We start from the raw sequence: 18,534 nt of genomic DNA, 5'->3' as shown, positions 1-18,534 counted from the left end.
GAATAATTTAAACATGGCAATTGGGTTTTAAGCTAATAATATAATGTTTAAAGAAGAGAGAACACAGACTTTAGCACTGGTTAGAAGTAGTAAAGTGCACAAAATCCCAAGGCCAACAAAAACAACTCAGCAATAAAATGTCGGAGGATGGGAAAAAAGTTTGGGGGAAGACCACCCTCTGGTGACAGGGCTAACAATAACACTTCCCGAAACCTTAAATTGCTCCTACAGCCCCAGCTGAATGGCCAAATTGAGCAGGGCTGTCCGTTGTCACCAATCATGGTTGCTTTGGCAATGGAGGCAGAGATCACCTAGGTGTGGGAAAAGAGACTGAGAACAAGGTCAATCAAAAAAATAAAAGAGTAATTTTCATTTACATACCTGAACCAATTAAACAGAGTCATCATGCCGCAGTTGATGGTGGCCCCAAGAGAAGAGCCTGGGGTTGTGTCTATGGAGCTGTCCATATCTACTGCAGGAAAAATTAGGCAGAAGGCCATTCTGCTAATGGAGCCCATCAAGGATGACCCCAAGGCTGGCCCATCGCAAGGCCAAGACAGGGACATGAATGGAACTGATTCTGATTTCCAGAAAAGGGAGCCGGTGAGAGATGCGTTCGCAGTGTTGGCTACCCCCATAAATGCATACAATGCTGCTACCTTCCTGAGACCACCACTATCTTTTGATACCAGCAAAAAGCGAAATATTGGCCATAGGTGGACTACTTGGATAGAGACATTGGAAGATTTCACTGATGCACTTGAAGAGATTAATAACAGAAAGATGATCAAATATCTCAGAAATGAAAGAAGTCATAAAGAAAATGCAGAGAACTGAGAAAGAACTCATATACTGTCAGATTAAAAATGCTTTGAATCACAATCCAGATCCAAATACTGATTATGACCTATATGTTTTCCATCAAGAACATCAAAGAATTGGTGAAACTATTGATGAATTTGTGGAAAGATTTGATGCACTCATCAAACACCGTAAGTTCAATGAATTTAATAATGAAGAAGCTATGCATCTTAGAGTTATTAATGGATGCTTGTCTGGTTCAATAAAATGACAAATGCTGAGAGAAACTCTTACCCTTGTGCAAGTGTTGGTGGCTGCCAGAGCTCAGGAACGTGCTGAGAGACAAGCAACTGAGATGGAGGTCAGAGGTCCTCAGAGCGAGTCAGTCATGAGTGTGAAAAGCAATCTGAAGCAAAAGACTAAAGGACACAAAGTGATGTCTACAGATAAAAAGAAGTTGTGATTTAGATAGGGATTTTTGTTTCCACATGAAGGAAAGTGCCCAGCCCTTTGACAGATATATAAAGGTTGTGGGAAAGAGAACCTTTTTGTGAGGATGCATAAAACAAAGGAAAAAGTAAGCACCAGATTTAAGAGGGCCTTGCAACATTCCAACGCCACATTAGCGTCATTTGTTTTACACTAATGTGGCATTGGAAGGCCAAAAATGCTGCGCCATCTTTACAGTTGCGCCACTTGTAACCCTTTGTGCTACATTATGCTTGTACAAGGCATAATGTATGCAAAAGGGGCGCTCCCCTGTTAGGAAGGCTGTAAAAATGGATTTGTTTGCATCAATTGTCTTGGATTTTTAATGCCTGCTCAGAGCAGGCATTAAAAGGAGGTTCCCATTGGTTCCAGTGGGCCGCTGGGTGCTTTGCAGAATTAGCGTCAACATTTTTGATGATAATCCTGCTAAGACGCAAACTAGCATAAAAAATTCTGATGCTAGTTCCCTAACTACCGCCACGGTACACCAAATATTAAATACAGCGCACACATGATGGCATTAGGGGGGCGCTAAGGGGTGTAAAAAAAGTGGCGCTGCACTAGGTGCAGTGCTACTTTTCATAAATATGCCCCTAAGTGTGTCACTGTGCGAAGACAAGTTGGCTGCCAGAATGTTCCAGAAGCAATGTTCGACACATGCACACAAGGCCAAGTGACATCAGTTGAGGAAACTAGATACTAAATGAAGTTGATTGTCGTCAAAAACTACTTCTGTCTCAATAACGAGTGAAAGTGAATTAAGTCATTATGCCATGTCGATGTTTACCTCTGAGAAATGTGCACATGTCGAACTGGTTGCATGTGAAGAAAGTGTCAGTCAAAGAAAAATCGACATGCCAAAGCAGGCAAATCAAACAAACACAGTCCAAAGATTACCTTGTAAATAAATGGGTGTTCAATACCTTTCATTATCGATAGTGGTGCATCGATAAACATAATGCCTAACAAGAAATATAATGAGCTATCTCCATTAATATGGCTTATGATGTCGAAGACCAAAGTGTATATTTGTGCTGCATCAACACCCATAAAAAGTCCAGGTTCATTTGTATTAAAAGTGAAACATAGGAAATGTAAAGTACAAGCACCGATTGATGTGGTACAAGGTGCAGCGTCAAATGACTGTTTACTCAGTTGTAACACAGCTGTTGATATGGTACTGATTTCTGTGAATTACAACAAAATACTTATCATGAAATAGTAAGACAATTCACCTTTGTTGTTTCATGGTTTAGGAAGGCTAAAGACTAGTAAAACTGCATGTTAATGAGCATGTATGTTCTGTTGCTCAGAGACATAGACGAGTTGCTTTCCATTTACAAGAAGTTGTTGAAAGAGAACTTGAATGGTTACTTAAGCATGATATTATTGAGCATTGCACTGGTCTAGCACCATGGGTTTCTCCAATTGTGGTAGTGCCTGAAAAGGACAGTGAAGGAGCTGTGTGCATATGCGTTGACATGCGCCAGGCAGACAGAGTGATTGAATGAGAATGGCATCTAGGGCCACACATTGCTGACATAACAGAATTGAATGGTGCCAAGATCTTTTCTCGACTTGATTTAAATAAAGGTTATCATCAGTTGGAACTTAAAGAAAGCAGCAGGTACATTACAACCTTTTCTACACATATTGGTTCACTTAGATACAAGGGCCTTAGGGCCTGATTTAGATATTAGTTGTGTTACTGTCAAGCCGCGGTGGGCTTGAAAAGATTGTCAAGTCAGCGGTGTTCCGCCCACTATATTTAGACATATTGCACACCAGGATGGAGTGCTCTTCCTAGTCGTCAGCCAGGTGGGTTCCGGCCACCCATATTTACATGTTACAGGTGGACATGCGGTGTCATGCCAGAGGTTTGCTGATGGAAGGAGGACATTGCTGGACCCAAAGGACATCAGACAAAGGCAGTGCGTATGGAAAAGAGGTAAGTCACACACACATACTCTACCCTTCCAATATGTGTCCCCCTGCATCAAATATGACACAGCCAACACAACTACACACTCATCTACACATACACATGCACAACTACACACATCACAAGAATGCCCACCACACAACACTCACCTGAATTCTGCACGCAGCATCACAACATACAACATACACAACATCCATGCCATATGTAAGTGGCACACATAATGACACAACCACATCACCTACTTCACCTCCCTCCACTTTAACCAACTAGTCACATTGAACACACACATTCACATCCTGACTCACACACACAACTCAAAAAGCAACATGACAGGTCCCCTTGCAATGTGCACACATCAGCACAATTTAATGTACCATCATTGCAGTGCCAGGGTTCATTTGGCAATGAATACTGGCACCACAATGACAGTTATGTATGTGTGTGATATGTGTATCAGTGTGTCCCCGTCTGTGTATGACCCACCCGTGTCTCCGGCATATGCATTTCACAGTAGTTTAGTAAACATCACTGTGACATGTATATGTTTGCAGTAGCCCTGAGCCCATGTGCAGTAACATATACAGCCAATGAGGGTTGCTCACCACAGTGTTCAGCGACAAGGGGGTCATGTTTTCTCCGTGGTCCAGCAGCAATGGAGGGTCCTGTCCAGTCGTGCCCAACCAGAGACAGAATTTGAATCAGGAGAAAAGGTGAGTTTTCAGCCCTTCCAATCCAGAAGTGGAGGTCAGACCACCATGGTTCGCTTGCCAGTAAGGCCCAATCAAATATGCTGGGCAGTAAATGTGGCTGGAGTCCTGCTATCTGCCTCTCTTTACTATGGTGCCATCGCAGTGGGTGGAATTCCTTGATGGAGTCAGTGGGACTCGTGTGGATTATCGTCTATGTGACCACCAGCATCTAAATCCAGTGGGTAGACTGTCATGGAGGCTGATGAGTTTTCAGTCAGAAAACCGACAACAGTACTGTTACAGCCAATACCCAAATCAGGCCCTTAGTGTTGGTGAATCATCGGCTGCAGAACTTTTCCAAGACGTCATTCAACGTATCATACAGCCTGTTGTAAAAGCATTCAATTATAGCAATGACACATTAGTTTTCAGAGCTACACAGAAGGTGCACAATAGAGCGCTCACACAAGTATGTAAATTACTCGATGCAAGTTTGACTTTGAATGCAGACAAGTGTGAGTTCAACAAGACAAAACTGAAATTCTTTGGCCAAATTTTTTCTGATTGGAGTTTGATGCCTGCATAAGTTCAAACCTTGTCAAAAGCTGATCCCTCACACGATATTTCAAAGGTATGCACTTTTCTTGGCAAGGCCAGTTACTGTTTAATATATATACAAGACTTTGCCACTGTCAGTGCTCCATTACAAGAGTTGACAAAGAATTTCTTTTCTTTCTAGTGGTCAAAAGAATGTGAAAAATGTTTCAAGAAAATCAAACATGCCTTTGAAAATTTTACTGAAATGGCCTACTCCAACCCAAAGCTTCATATAGAGATTGTGGTTGATGCAATCCAGGTCGGATTAGGTGTTTCTTTGCACAACATAGTGGATGCCCAAATGCTTGATGGCATATTATGGCATATGCTAGTAGAGGTTTGCCTCAAACAACACATGCTTACAACCTGAGAAAGAAAATTTGCCCATGGCATGGGCTTGTGGACATGTCTATGTATCACTGTACAGAAAACCTTTTGCGCTGCTAACTGATCATCAAGCTTAGCCAAGATACCTGCTCACATTGAAAGATGGGGCTAATATTGCAAAAGTATGATTATACAATTTTGTGCCACCCTGGAAAGGATCAGAATCCTACTGATTATTGGTCAAGATTGCCTAGACAAGGTCACGGTACTCCATCCAAGACAGCTGAGGCCTACATTAATTTAACTGTTAAGTCAAGTACATTAGCTGCTATATTGGTAGCCCAAATTGTTATTGTCATGATAGTGATCTCCTGGAGCTAAAAGATATACCTACTCATCAGTAATGGAACAAACATACTCGACCTCTCAATAATGATGGTGGAAAATACAAAAATGTCAAAGATGAATTGTCCATAATTCAGGAAGGAGTTATACTGGAAGGGTCAAGAATCTGGATTCCAGAGACTCTGTGACAGAAAGTGATTGAAGTGGCTCATGAAGGGCATTGTGGTATTATTGCCACAAAAAGAACTCTCCACAAGTGAGTTTAGTTTCCAGACTTAGACGAAAGAGTTTAAAAGGAACCCAAGGCCTGCCACATATGCATCCACCTATCTACCAATGTTACTCAGCATACTTTGAACATGTCGGAACTTCCTAAACATGCATGGGAGAGCATAGCCATTGATTTCTTTGGTCCACTTGACAATGGACATCATCTAACGGTGATTGTTGTTGAACACTCATGTTTTCCTTTGGTTGAAGATCTCTCATCTATGACTCACAAATGAGTCATTGAAAAAGGCGATGGCATCTTTGCGACATGGGGCATACCAGCAATTGTAAAGTCTAATAATGGCCCACCTTTCAACAGTAAATAACTTAAAGATTTTTTGGAGCAGCTAAACATAAAGCATCCAAAGATTACACAGTTATTGCGTCAGGCCAACGGACTAGTTGAGCGTTTTATGAGTACACTAAAGAAAGCAGTACCAAGGGCAATGTTTGAGAAACTCAGTTTGAAAACAGTATTACATTCTTCTCTCCAAAGGTAGTGTTCAACACCCCAAACCTCGACCACAGGTGAAAGTCCTGTGACTTTGATGTTTGGGAGAGCAATGACAACCAACTTACCTTAATGGACCACCAAGAGAGATAAGAGTGAAAACATGATCCAAAAAAGAGACCTGGTTAACAAGCAGCAAATGAAAGCTCATGCAGACAAGAGACAGCATGCCAAAGATATCTTGTTTAGAAGAGGAGATTTGGTGATCACCCAACAGATGAACAAAAGAAAATCTGATGATCCTTATGATGTTGAACCTTTTCAACTAGTGTTCACCAAAGGACACATGGTTACCTCCCAGCGCCCTGGGATGTCTGTTACCAGAGACTCTTTACAATTTAAGCCTGAGTTTCATCGGTCTTCAACTTGAGATGGTGAAAGAAAGACTGACTTTGAAAACTCAGTGACTGCTATTGCCTCTCTATCATCCATGGCAATCTCTGACACTGGAGATGACAGATTACATGTTTCAATGTGTTTATATATGTGTTTGTGTGTCTATACTGATTTTATAAAAATTAAAATTTTTCATTTAAGAGGGGGGAGGAAATGTAGTATCTTATATGTTTTAAGACGCAGCCTTCCGGCTCCAAACAGACTCTGTATCATTGTGACATAATCACTAGAATAGAATGTAATAAAAGCTTGGTTTAGAATGTTGGAGTTCATTGGTACACACAGAGGATTAAAGATGTATGATTTACAGCTCAGTGTATGGCGTATTCATTGGTGGGTACCCAGTCTGGGTTACATACTACTCTTTATTAAAGGTCCATCTAATCAGTACAAGAGGTCCATCTAATCTGCTCAACAAGTTTAGCTCACTTACAGGAAGTGAACTGGAAAATCTCATGCCTAGCTCTGCTTCACTGGAAAGCCCCAGGTGTGCATCCCCAGTTTGACCCCTTGAAAATAATGACAGCCCGAACAACATTCAAGTATCTGGGTGTCACATTTGCCACACATATGCAGACTTAATTGCAGTGTTAACGCAAATTACTTAATTAGAAAATATTAATGAATGTTTATGTATTTTGAATAGATGAAATTGGTAGAAATTGATTAAAGTAGAAAAATAATGTGCACATATGAAATTAAGACCTCAAAGAATGGCCACCAGAATTCACAAATTGTACTAAATGAGTGATTAATATATACAAAATATTGAAAACGTATTAGATTTATGTAGTAATATGTCATATTCAGAGTTATAACCTATGTCTTGCAATAATTGTAGGTCTTAACTTAGCGAGTGTCTTGGCCTAGTCTTGCCAGGCCTCATGCAGAAAGCTGAATTTCTTAATGTCTAATGGAAAATGCTGACAAAATTAACTGACCGTGAACTGCTCATTGTTTTTATAAAATGTTTAACAGAAGCTTCTGTCAGAACCAGCGGACATGCATGAGATCTACTTTTCCAGGACTCAAACAAGAAGACACTGACTGAAGAAGAAGATGCAAAATTTGTGAAGCGGACCAATAAACGACATGTGAATTGTGAAATATTAGAATTCATATATCTGATTTACCGACTTTATTGTTTAGGGAAAAAAGTATGATTAATTGACCAATTAGGAATTGGGGGATAGCCTGGGTGGCCTGATATAACAACGTAACAGAGATAAGAGAGTTCAGAGGATGCTAGGGGAGTGAGACTGCGAGATCGTAGAGGTGATATGAGATTCTATCATTGGGCTCATACTCTCTGACTGAGAGCCTGATATGATGCTCATCGACTGATGACCTGAGAACGAAGACTGACTCTGTTGCTAACCCATACCAAGGATAAGTAGATATGACAATGTGACTGAATTATAATTTTTTGCCTTTCCTTTCTAGGAACCAACTGCTCTGTCTGAATAGTATTCTTAGCTAGATGTTTTCTAAATTCTTGTTCTAAATTGTTATGCATGAAGTCCCACATGCTGATGCTAATCTGGGTTAGGTGAGGGTTTTCCTTCCATGACGGTTGACAGATTACAGAGACAAATGGTTGACGGACTAAATTGCTGAACTCCATGACACAAGTCACTTATTGCTTTTGATTCATTTGTTGACTTATGGTAATGCTTTAGAATATACTCTGATGCAAGTTTTGATTAGGCTATGTTTTTGGCACCTGCTAATAAATTAATGCCGGATTTTGATTGAATTGAATTGAGTTGAATTAATCTCATGACTTAGGTGGTCATTACAACCCTGGCGGTCGGAATTAAAGCGTCGGTAAGACCGCCAACAGGCCGGCAGTAATAAAATTGCAATTACAACTGTGGCGGAAACCGCCAACAAAGACAGCCACTTTAACACTCAGACCGCCACGGCGGTACAAACAAACAGAGCGGCGGACACCGCCAACAGACAGGCGGAGGACAAAGTACCGCCCACAGTATCACAACAGGCCAATCCGCCACCTTTTCCGGGGCGGATTCACCGTGGATAAAAACACGGCGGAAACAGGATTCTGAAGGGAAAACGCTCACCTCTACACACCCCAGGAGGAACTAGGACACCATGGAGCCGGAACTCCAAATTCTCCCTGCGATAGTCTTCCTGCTCCTCTACCAGGAGCGCGAACGCCGGCGGCGAAGACCATGGTGAGTACTGCACCTACGACACAGGGGAGGGGGAGGGAAAAAACAGGGACACACACACGCAACACGCAACACCCCCACCCCCACCCTCACCCACTACAACACACACACTAATACATATTTATACATGATAGTTACACCCCCTCAACCCCCCCAGAAGAATGCAAAGACAAAAGGAAATGAGTGCAACCATAGAAATATATTAAAATCAAGTATGCAAAAATATATTTATACACCATTAACAAAATATACACCAAGCATAGTAGTCCAGGTAGTGCTCCAATCAAGACCGTGGAACGCTGGGCCCACACGGTATGGGCGAGGCCCACACAAGATCCCCGACCATGACGGAGAGAACACTGCAGGGGCATCAGAGAGCAAGAAAACAGCCACCTCAGGGGGAGGGAAAGGGGGGGCACCTCAGCCGGTTGAGTGCACGATGCCAAATCCACGAGAGGGCCACATGCCCACTGCCATATCCTGGGGAGTGCAAAGCCACAGTCTCACAAGTCTCTACAATGGGTGGGTTGCCCACTGCCATATCCTGGGGAGTGCAAAGCCACAGTCTCACAAGTCTCTACAGTGGGTGGGTTGCCCACTGCCTAATCCTGGGGAGTGCAAAGCCACAGTCTCACAAATCTCTTCAGTGGGTGGGTTGCCCACTGCTCAATCCTGGGGAGTGCAAAGTCACAGTCTCTCAAGTCTCTACAGTGGGTGGGTTGCCCACTGCCATATCCTGGGGAGTGCAAAACCACCGACCCTCAAGTGGATAACAGTCTCCACTGGTTCTGGAGGAGGCATTGTGCCCAGAGTGCTTCATCCTGCTAAGGACAGAGGTAGTGGATGGATCTCTCCATTGGTTATGGAGGGGGCATTGTGCCCAGAGTGCTTCATCCTGCTAAGGACAGACGTAGTGGATGTATCTCTCCACTGGTTCTGGAGGGGGCTTTGTGCCCAGAGTGTTTCATCCTGCTAAGAACAGAGGTAGTGGATGCATCTCTCCGCTGGTTCTGGAGGGGGCTTTGTGCCCAGAGTGCTTCATTCTGCCCGTGACGGACTCAGTAGCGTCAGTGCCCTTGGTGTACATGGGCCAGCGGTGCTTGGAGCGGCGGTGCCCTGTTCAGCAGTGCTTGAGATGGCGGTGCCCTGTTCAGCGGTGCTTGAGACGGCGGTGCCCTTTTCAGCGGTGCTTGGAGCGGCAGTGCCCTGTTCAGCGGTGCTTGAGACGGCAGTGCCCTGTTCAGCGGTGCTTGAGACGGTGGTGCCCTGTTCAGCGGTGCTTAAGACGACGGTGCCCTGTTCAGCGGTGCTTGGAGCGGCGGTGCCCTGTTCAGCGGTGCTTGAGACGGCGGTGCCCTGTTCAGCAGTGCTTGGTGCGGCGGGCTCTTTTGCAGTGACTCAGCTGCTGGCGGTCCTCTCTAGCCCAGCGGGGCTTGTGCTGGCGGTCCTCTCTAGCCCAGCGGGGCTTGTGCTGGCGGTCCTCTCTGGCCCAGCACCTCTCTAGCCCAGTGGGGCTTGTGCTGGCGGTCCTCTCTGGCCCAGCGGGGCTTGTGCTGGCGGTCCTCTCTAGCCCAGCGGGGCTTGTGCTGGCGGTCCTCTCTGGCCCAGCGGGGATGATGGCTGTGGCCTCCTGGGCAGCGTGGATGATGGCTGTGGCCTCCTGGGCAGCGGGGATGATGGCGGTCTCCTCCGCCGTGCTGCTCTTCCCAGACTTTCCTGCTTTCTTGTGGCCCTTCCCCACCTTGGAAGGTGTCGCAGCTGACTCCACACTCCCACCGTGACCCCTGGGAGCGGCTTTGGTGGCTGGCGTCTTCCCCCTCCCCCGCCGGGCACTGGCCAACTTCTGATGCTTCACAGGTGGGGGACTGTCTGTGCTGTGGCTCCGTGCCACACTGGCTGCCCTGGTGGCCGGTGCACTCCAGATTCCGGTGACTACAGGCACCACTGGTCCCGGAGATGTTGTGGCTGAGGTGCTAGTTCGGGACCTAGGAGACGGACGGGGTGGGGGAGGTGTGGGAAAGTGGTCAAGATTGGACAGGAAAAGTTTTTGGGAGACACGGGGAAGGGTAGCTGGAGGGGGGTTGGGAGTGGAGGAGGAGGTTGTGGTTGTAGGAGGTGTTCGTTTGGTGACTTTGGGTGAAGGTGCATACGCTGGAGGCTGTCGTGAGGTGGATGGCTGTTGGGTGGGTGTGTGCCTGCGTTTGTGTATCTTGGGAGGTGGCGTCACAGACACACTGGGAGAGGACACAGGGGACGTGTGAATGGTAGTGGGGGTGGTGACTGCACGTGAGCGGGGTGTGGTGGTGGGTGTGCTGGTGATGGCAGTAGTGGCTGTAGATGTAGTGCATGCAGGTGTGAGTTGAGACGAGACTGGGAGGGAGGAGGGAGATGAGGAGGAGGGGGACACAGTGGAGGCAGTGGATGTTGGTGTGTCTGCATGTGTGTGATGCTTGCGTGAGTGCCTGTGGGATGTGTGGTGCTTATGTTTGTCAGAGCTTCCCTTGTGTGTTGAAGTGTGTGCATGCTGGTCTGAAGGTGTGCTTCGGATAGGCTGGGGTACAGGGGATTGGGTTGGGGTGGAGGAAGTTGGAGGGGGGAGACTAGAGACCGGGACAATGGCTGCCATCAGTGCTGAGGCCAGAGTCTGAAAAGCTCGCTGAAGGGCCGTCTGACCAGAATGAATGCCCTCCAGGAATGCATTAGTTTGTTGCAACTGCCTTTCTACACCCTGGATGGCATTCAAAATGGTAGACTGCCCAACAGTGAGGGACCTGAGGAGGTCAATGGCCTCCTCACTGAGGGCAGTAGGGGTGTTTGTCTGGAGGACCGTAGAGTAGCGTGTACTGGGCGAGGACCCCATCCACGAGCTTCTCCAACTCCTCCGATGTGAAGGCAGGGTCCCTTTCCCCAGACACTCGAGCCATTGTCTCTTCCAGACCGAGGTCACAGCAGCACTTGCAGTGTAGGTCCACTCCTGTCAAAGATCAGGTATCGAGTGATTGAACAGATAGAAAATGGCGGTCACGTCCGCGGCGGTGCGTACCGTCACCGCCGGCGTACATCATCATTGGCCCCTGGGACCCATAGTGTCCAATGTTAACCAATGCAGCATTGCGCCGCGGTCTTCAACCGCCTACCGCGACTGTGTACAACGCCAGCGCAGTTACCTCACATCCAATTGTCCCACTTTACAGGTCAGGCAGCCGCCATTTCAGGGGCCTACATGGCTTCATTTTTAACTGCGTGACACATACCTAGGCCTAGACTCAACACACATACAGGCCACTTTTTGGATTAGGAATCGTGTTCTGTGTAAGCTGTGGGTACGTACCTCTGAGTTGTTTGACTCTGTGCTCGCTGTTGTCCTTAATAGGCACCGTCCGCTGGGACGTGTGAGGAGATGGCGGCATCCTCCGGTGTACCGACCGTTGGTGGACCTGTCGACAATGGAGGAAAGACATGTAATCATCACCTAAAGGCTTGACCGTGCCACAATCCAGGGACTGTGTACCCAGCTGGAGCCAGACCTGATGTCAGCTATCCGCCATCCCACAGGAATCCCCCCTCAAGTGCAGGTGCTGTCAGTGCTCCATTTCCTTGCAAGTGGGTCATTTCAAACAACAGTGGCCATAGCATCAGGGATGTCCCAGCCTATGTTTTCCAACGTCTTGTCCAGATTGTTGTCTGCCCTGCTGAAACACATGCGGAGCTACATCGTTTTTCCTCAGGTGGAGGATTTGCCTACAGTGAAAGGTGATTTCTATGCCCTGGGACATATCCCCAACATCATAGGTGCCATTGATGGGACACATGTGGCTTTGGTCCCCCCCCACAGGAGTGAACAGGTGTACAGAAACCGGAAGAGTTATCATTCGATGAATGTACAGATGGTATGTTTGGCTGACCAGTACATCTCCCATGTGAATGCCAAGTTCCCTGGCTCAGTGCATGACGCCTACATCCTGCGTAATAGCAGCATCCCTTATGTGATGGGTCAACTCCAGAGGCACTGTGTGTGGCTATTAGGTGAGCACCTGGAAGCAAGACAGTGGGAATGGTTGTCTGGGTCTGGGGATATCCCTACAGGTTAGTGTGTGTCTAACAGTTGTCCCTCGCCATTTGCAGGTGACTCTGGTTACCCCAACCTGTCATGGCTGCTGACCCCAGTGAGGAATCCCAGGACAAGGGCAGAGGAACGCTACAATGAGGCCCATGGGCGAACTAGGAGGGTGATCGAACGGACCTTCCGCCTCCTGAAGTCCAGGTTCAGGTGCCTTCATATGACAGGTGGATCCATATTCTACTCACCAAAGAAGGTGTGCCAGATCATCGTGGCCTGCTGTATGCTTCACAACCTGGCTTTGCGATGACAGGTGCCTTTTCTGCAGGAGGATGGTCCAGATGGCGGTGTTGTTGCAGCTGTGGAGCCTGTGGACAGTGAAGACGAGGAAGCAGAAGAAGAAGACATGGACAACAGGGACTCAGTGATCCAGCAATATTTCCAGTGAAACACAGGTAAGAATACAAACCTGCCTACTACATGTACTTAAACACTACTACCTCTCTACTGTCTGTCGTTTTAACCCAGTGTATGGTCACTGAGTTGTCACTTTCCCTTACGATTTCACAGATGTGGGTCCCAATGTGTGACATCTGCTTTGATTACTCATGGACTAGAGCTGTGTGACATAGGTATGTTGACATTAAAAATGAAAGAGCTTTTTGCCACAGTAATTGCTAATACAGTATTCCGAAATCACAGACTGACACCAGATTGTTTTGTGCTTTAAGGGTGTTTATTTTAGTGCTCAATATTGGAGGGGGTAGCAAAATGGTGAGGGGTGATGGCGGAGGAATGTCCATGGCAGAGTCCAGTCTATTAGTCTCACAGGTGCATTGCCCAAATGGGCATAGGAAGTGGAGCAGGGGCAGTTTAAGGATGGACAGGGTGACAAAGTGGGACAGTAGGATGACATTCAGGGTGGTCTCATTTCTTGGTGGGGGTCTTGGCATTGTTCTCTGTCTTTGTCCTGGATCTCAGGGACCGTTTGCGAGGTGGTTCTTCCTTTGCAGGGGGTGGGGTGATGGTGTGGTGGTCCTGTGGCAGTGCCTCCTGTCCATCAGCGCTGGCGGAGGTGGTGGGCAGTTCATCGTCCAGGCCAGTGTCAGGGGCCCTTTGTAGTGCTACAGTGTCCCTCCTGGTGTTGAGTACTTCCTTCAGCACCCCTACGATGGTGCCCAGGGTGGAATTGATGGCTCTGAGTTCCTCCCTGAAGCCCAAATACTGTTCCTCCTGCAGGCGCTGGGTCTCCTGAAACTTGGCTAGTACCGTTGCCATCGTCTCCTGGCAGTGGTGATAGGCTCCCATGATGTTGGAGAGGGCCTCGTGGAGAGTGGGTTCCCTGGGCCTGTCCGCCCCCTGTCGCACAGCAGCCCTCCCAGTTCCCCTGTGTTCCGGGGCCTCTGTCCCCTGGACTGTGTGCCCACTACCACTGCCCCCAGGTCCCTGTTGTTGGGGTGGTGGGTTAGCCTGGGTTCCCTGTTGTGGTGGACACACTGCTGATTGACGTGTCCTGGGGTCGGAGGTATGGGCCCGCTGGGTGGATGCTGTGCTGGTGTTTCCAGAGGGGGGAAGCTCTGTGGTGGCCTGTAACTGGGTGAGGGGAACCGACTGTCCCGAGGTCCCAGATGGGCCGGGCTGGTCATCTAGATCCAGTTGGACAGAGGTCCTGTCATCACTGTGGGCCTCTTCTGTTGGTGGTGTGGACATTTGTGGACCCTCCTGTCCGGTGACGTTGGGTAGGGGTCCTGCAGGGGTATAAAAGGATGTTTATTACATCTGTGTGTGCCATGGTGTGCAATGGGTGGGTGACCGTGTACCCCAGTGCTTGCATTCCTGTGTGGGACCTTGTGTGATGATGGTTTAGGGGGGTGTATGGGTATGTGCAGTGGCCATGCTTTAGTGATGGGTGTCCATGCTTTGTTGTTGCATGCAGGGCTTGGTGTTAGGATGTGTGGTTTGTGATGTTGGGACATTTGTGAGGAGTGATGGGGTGAGGGTGAGGGTGGGAGCATGTGCTGGCATGCAGGTAGGGTGGGGGATGTAATAGTTAAGATGTAACTTACCAGAGTCCATTCCTCCACCTACTCCTGCAAGGCCCTCAGATGCAGAATTGCCAAGACCTGCGCCTCCCATGTTGTTAGTTGTGGGGGAGGAGGTGGGGGTCCGCCGCCAGTCCATTGAACCGCAAGGTGGTGTCTTGAGACCACGGAACGCACCTTCCCCTGTAGGTCGTTCCACCTCTTCCTGATGTCCTCCCGATTTCTTGGGTGCTGCCCCACCTCGTTGACCCTGTCCACTATTCTTCGCCATAGCTCCATCTTCCTTGCAATGGAGGTGTGCTGCACCTGTGCTCCGAATAGCTGTGGCTCTACCCAGACGATTTCCTCCACCATGACCCTGAGCTCCTCCTCCGAGAACCTGGGGTGTCTTTGCTGTGCCATGGGGTGGTGTAGGTGATGTGTGGGGTCATAAGTGTGCTGATATGTAGTGGTGTGTAGTGTGAGGTGCGTAGAAGTTATGTGGGTGATGGTGTTGTGTGCCTGTGGATGCTAGTATTGTTGATGGTGGTGTCTCCCTCTGGCCTTCTCTCAGTAATTGTGGTCGTAGGGGTTTGTGGGTGATGTGGGTGTGTGTTTTATATTGTTTTGGGTGTGTGGGAGTGGTGTGTGTATGTGTATCAGGTGTGTGTATTTCGATTTGTCCAATGTGGCTGTGTTTTGTATGTGTGTGTGTATTTTGAGCGCAATGGTGTGTACCGCCAATGGAATACCGCGGTTGAAAGACCGCTGCGTGGATTCGTGGGTCGTGATAGTGTGGGCGTATTTCTGTTGGCGTGACGGTGAAGGTTTTGTTTTCGCCAGTTTATCACTGACCTTTGGTGTGGTGGACTTGTGTGGGTGTCTGAATTTTGGCGGATTCCGTGCTGTGGGTCATAATAGCTGTGGCGGATTTCCGCAGCCGCGGCGGTGTGTTGGCGGTCTTCTGCACGGCGGTAAGCGCCTTTTACCGCCAATGTTGTAATGACTGCCTTAGTATTGTAACTAATAGGGAAATTAAATAATTAAAACGTATACTGAGTTGTGGTTATTCATGACTGAAAGGTCATGGTGTGATGGTTATTGATTATTGATTAATGACCTGTCTAATGGTTATTGAATTTTGTGTATTGAAAACTGAGAATATCGGTCACGTCATCGCTAGGATGCTCCATGCGAATCAAAAGGTTCATCGACCTATGCGCATCCCCTTGTAAGTTTACTTATTAAGAACCAGGCGCACTATCACAGGTGATATAGTTAGATTATTAGTATGTATCAGGAATTTCCTCAGACTTCACAGAAAGTCAGCCCACCTCTGCAACTACACAATAGTGTGTATTCACTACAGAGCAGCTATGCACATGTATTATATGGTAATGGCTCACCTGTAAAGGAGCCTATTGAATTTGACAGATTACGGTGATCCCATAAATGCTATCTATGAGTTGATTCAAAATAGAACGTTAATGCACAGGCAATATTTAGTAACCTGGGCAGTGCTTGTCTTAACAATATGTGTGTATATCTATCGCTAACATACTTATAAATAATTAAATGTATTTTGAGTGATATCTATGTGATTTCATTGTAACTTATTATCAATGAAATATAGTATACTTAGCTGAGTGGGGCTAAGAGAAAGAACAGATTAGAAGAAGCTAAAGAAAAGACTGTGCAAAACATCAGCTGCGTTTGGAGGAGAAAGATACTCTGGTAATGAGAAGTCGAAGAGTACCTCAAGTATTAACAGTTATATTATTTGGATGATACCTGTCTTTAGAGTTTTTGATAGTGTTAGAACCTATATTTAATATCAGTTGATTTCCCAAATCATTCCAAAGCAGTGCTACTATATATTAGCCAAACATTTCCCCACCAACGATTGACTTCTTTATTTTAAGGTAGACTGACTAAAGTTGTGGCTTAAGTGGCTTGCTGAATAAAGACAGACTAAGGAAGTAAGCACCTGCCTATGTAAACCAATACTGTAGTAAACTTCCAAAAGGATGAGGACACACAAAGAATGATGAGAAAATAGACTAGGGGTCGAAACGCCTGAACTCCGTTAAGATGGTCTTCAGGAATATGAGGTTCGAATTCACTCAATTTAATTATGTACACAACACCTATTGACACTGAAGCTATGGAGTAGAGATGTGATTAAGTGGGCCAGGGTGGAGATAGATGTTAACTGAGACAAACAGATGAGGGGCTGAGGAACTGGGTACTATGATGCACTAGGTGCAGTGCCACTTTTCTTAAATATGGACCTCAATATAATTTGTTAGAATGTGCATATTAATGAAAATTGTTAATTGTGCAGACATTTAAATCAACTAGAGTTAAAATATTATCTGAAATTGCTTCTTTAAACGTAGTTTGAAGCCCCTCTGTTAATGTTAAAATATGTTAGTTTGGCTTACAGGGTCTCAGAATCACTTGGGTCTGATGTATGAAGAGCTGTTGGGGTCAGAAAATCCTGCAATTTGCAAGATCATAGGGTCTGAGACCAGAAAATTGTGTTACTTAGTGTATTATACTCCATTTTGTGATTTAGAACGGTCTATCCAAATCCTCAAAATGTTTTTATGGCTCATTCTGGCATAAGGAAGTGTTGTGTAATGAGCATCTCCTCATATTTGCGATCCACAATGAAATGTATAATTGATTTGTGAATGTAACTGTGGTTGCAAGCTATTGAAAAATTACTGTTGCCTCAAAAGATGTGTTAAACAATTTGCAAGGGAGAAACTGTCGCCATTGGACAGACTGCCGTATAGGAATTGTACCTGGTAGTTTTAGAGGCAACAGGCAGTGGTCTGAAGGACTGTTCTGAGGGACCAGTGCCTGCTACCCCTAAAGGTTTCCAATCAGGAAGCTTTTTTTTAAAAAAGCAGCAATAGCTGCTTTTACAAAAAATGTGTTGCGAACACAGTGATGATAGTCTGGTGGCCACCACTCCTGTGTTTGAAGTTGCTAATCACAGGTGGTTAAAATACAAACCTAACTAATTAAAATAAATTAGGCAGGACTTTCCGCACCCTCTAGTGACTCGAATTTTGTGACACAACCAATTTATTTTACATAGGCTGCATAGCAAAACTACAGACACGTTGTAAGATATTGGTGTACAATGTGCACCAACTATTTGTAAAATGTTAGTAGGTACAACATCGGGTCCTACATGCTCAATAAATCTCGAAATATGTAAGTTATAACTTCTGTAGATTTCCTCAGCTTGTAAATTTGACTTAAATATTATAGATAGGCTTCCTTCTTTGTATAAATGTTTTCGGATGGAAGAGTGGAACTGAATGATGTGCAGATCCTATTTGAAACAAAATAAGGAGATTCCCTGGAGAAAAATAATAATGTAAGGTTTTGCTTTTCTAGCACATAATTTGAAACGAATTGCATTAAGCTTTAAACTGTGTGGAATACCACTATTATTCTAAGTCGAAATTTGGCCTGTAACATATTACAGTGTAAAACTAAATGTAAAATTACAATTAAAATAGTCATTAGGGAAGCAGTATTTTAATGAATGCTCTCAAGTCCAATTCAACACGTTAAATTCCAATGTAAATGCTATTTTAAACGCAGCAGTTACATATAAATATAACCTTTCTGGCCAAATCTTGGTACTACGTATTTCTTCGAAAAATATCACATCCTAATTGTGCGTCATTTCAGGTTTTTTATAGATGAAGCTGTTTAAAACGTCTCTCTGCCTCCACTGACTATCTAATTCCAGACTTTGAAGGCTGGCTGGTGTGCTAATTAATGCTTACCAACACACTCCCTGTGTTTACCTTTCTTGCGCTTAGTTAGATCATGTAGGAAAATATCATGATGTGGTGCCGTCTGCTG

The sequence above is a fragment of the Pleurodeles waltl genome, chromosome 5 (genome assembly GCF_031143425.1).
Source record: "Pleurodeles waltl isolate 20211129_DDA chromosome 5, aPleWal1.hap1.20221129, whole genome shotgun sequence".
Lineage (NCBI taxonomy): Eukaryota > Metazoa > Chordata > Amphibia > Caudata > Salamandridae > Pleurodeles > Pleurodeles waltl.
This window is presented reverse-complemented; position numbering follows the sequence as displayed.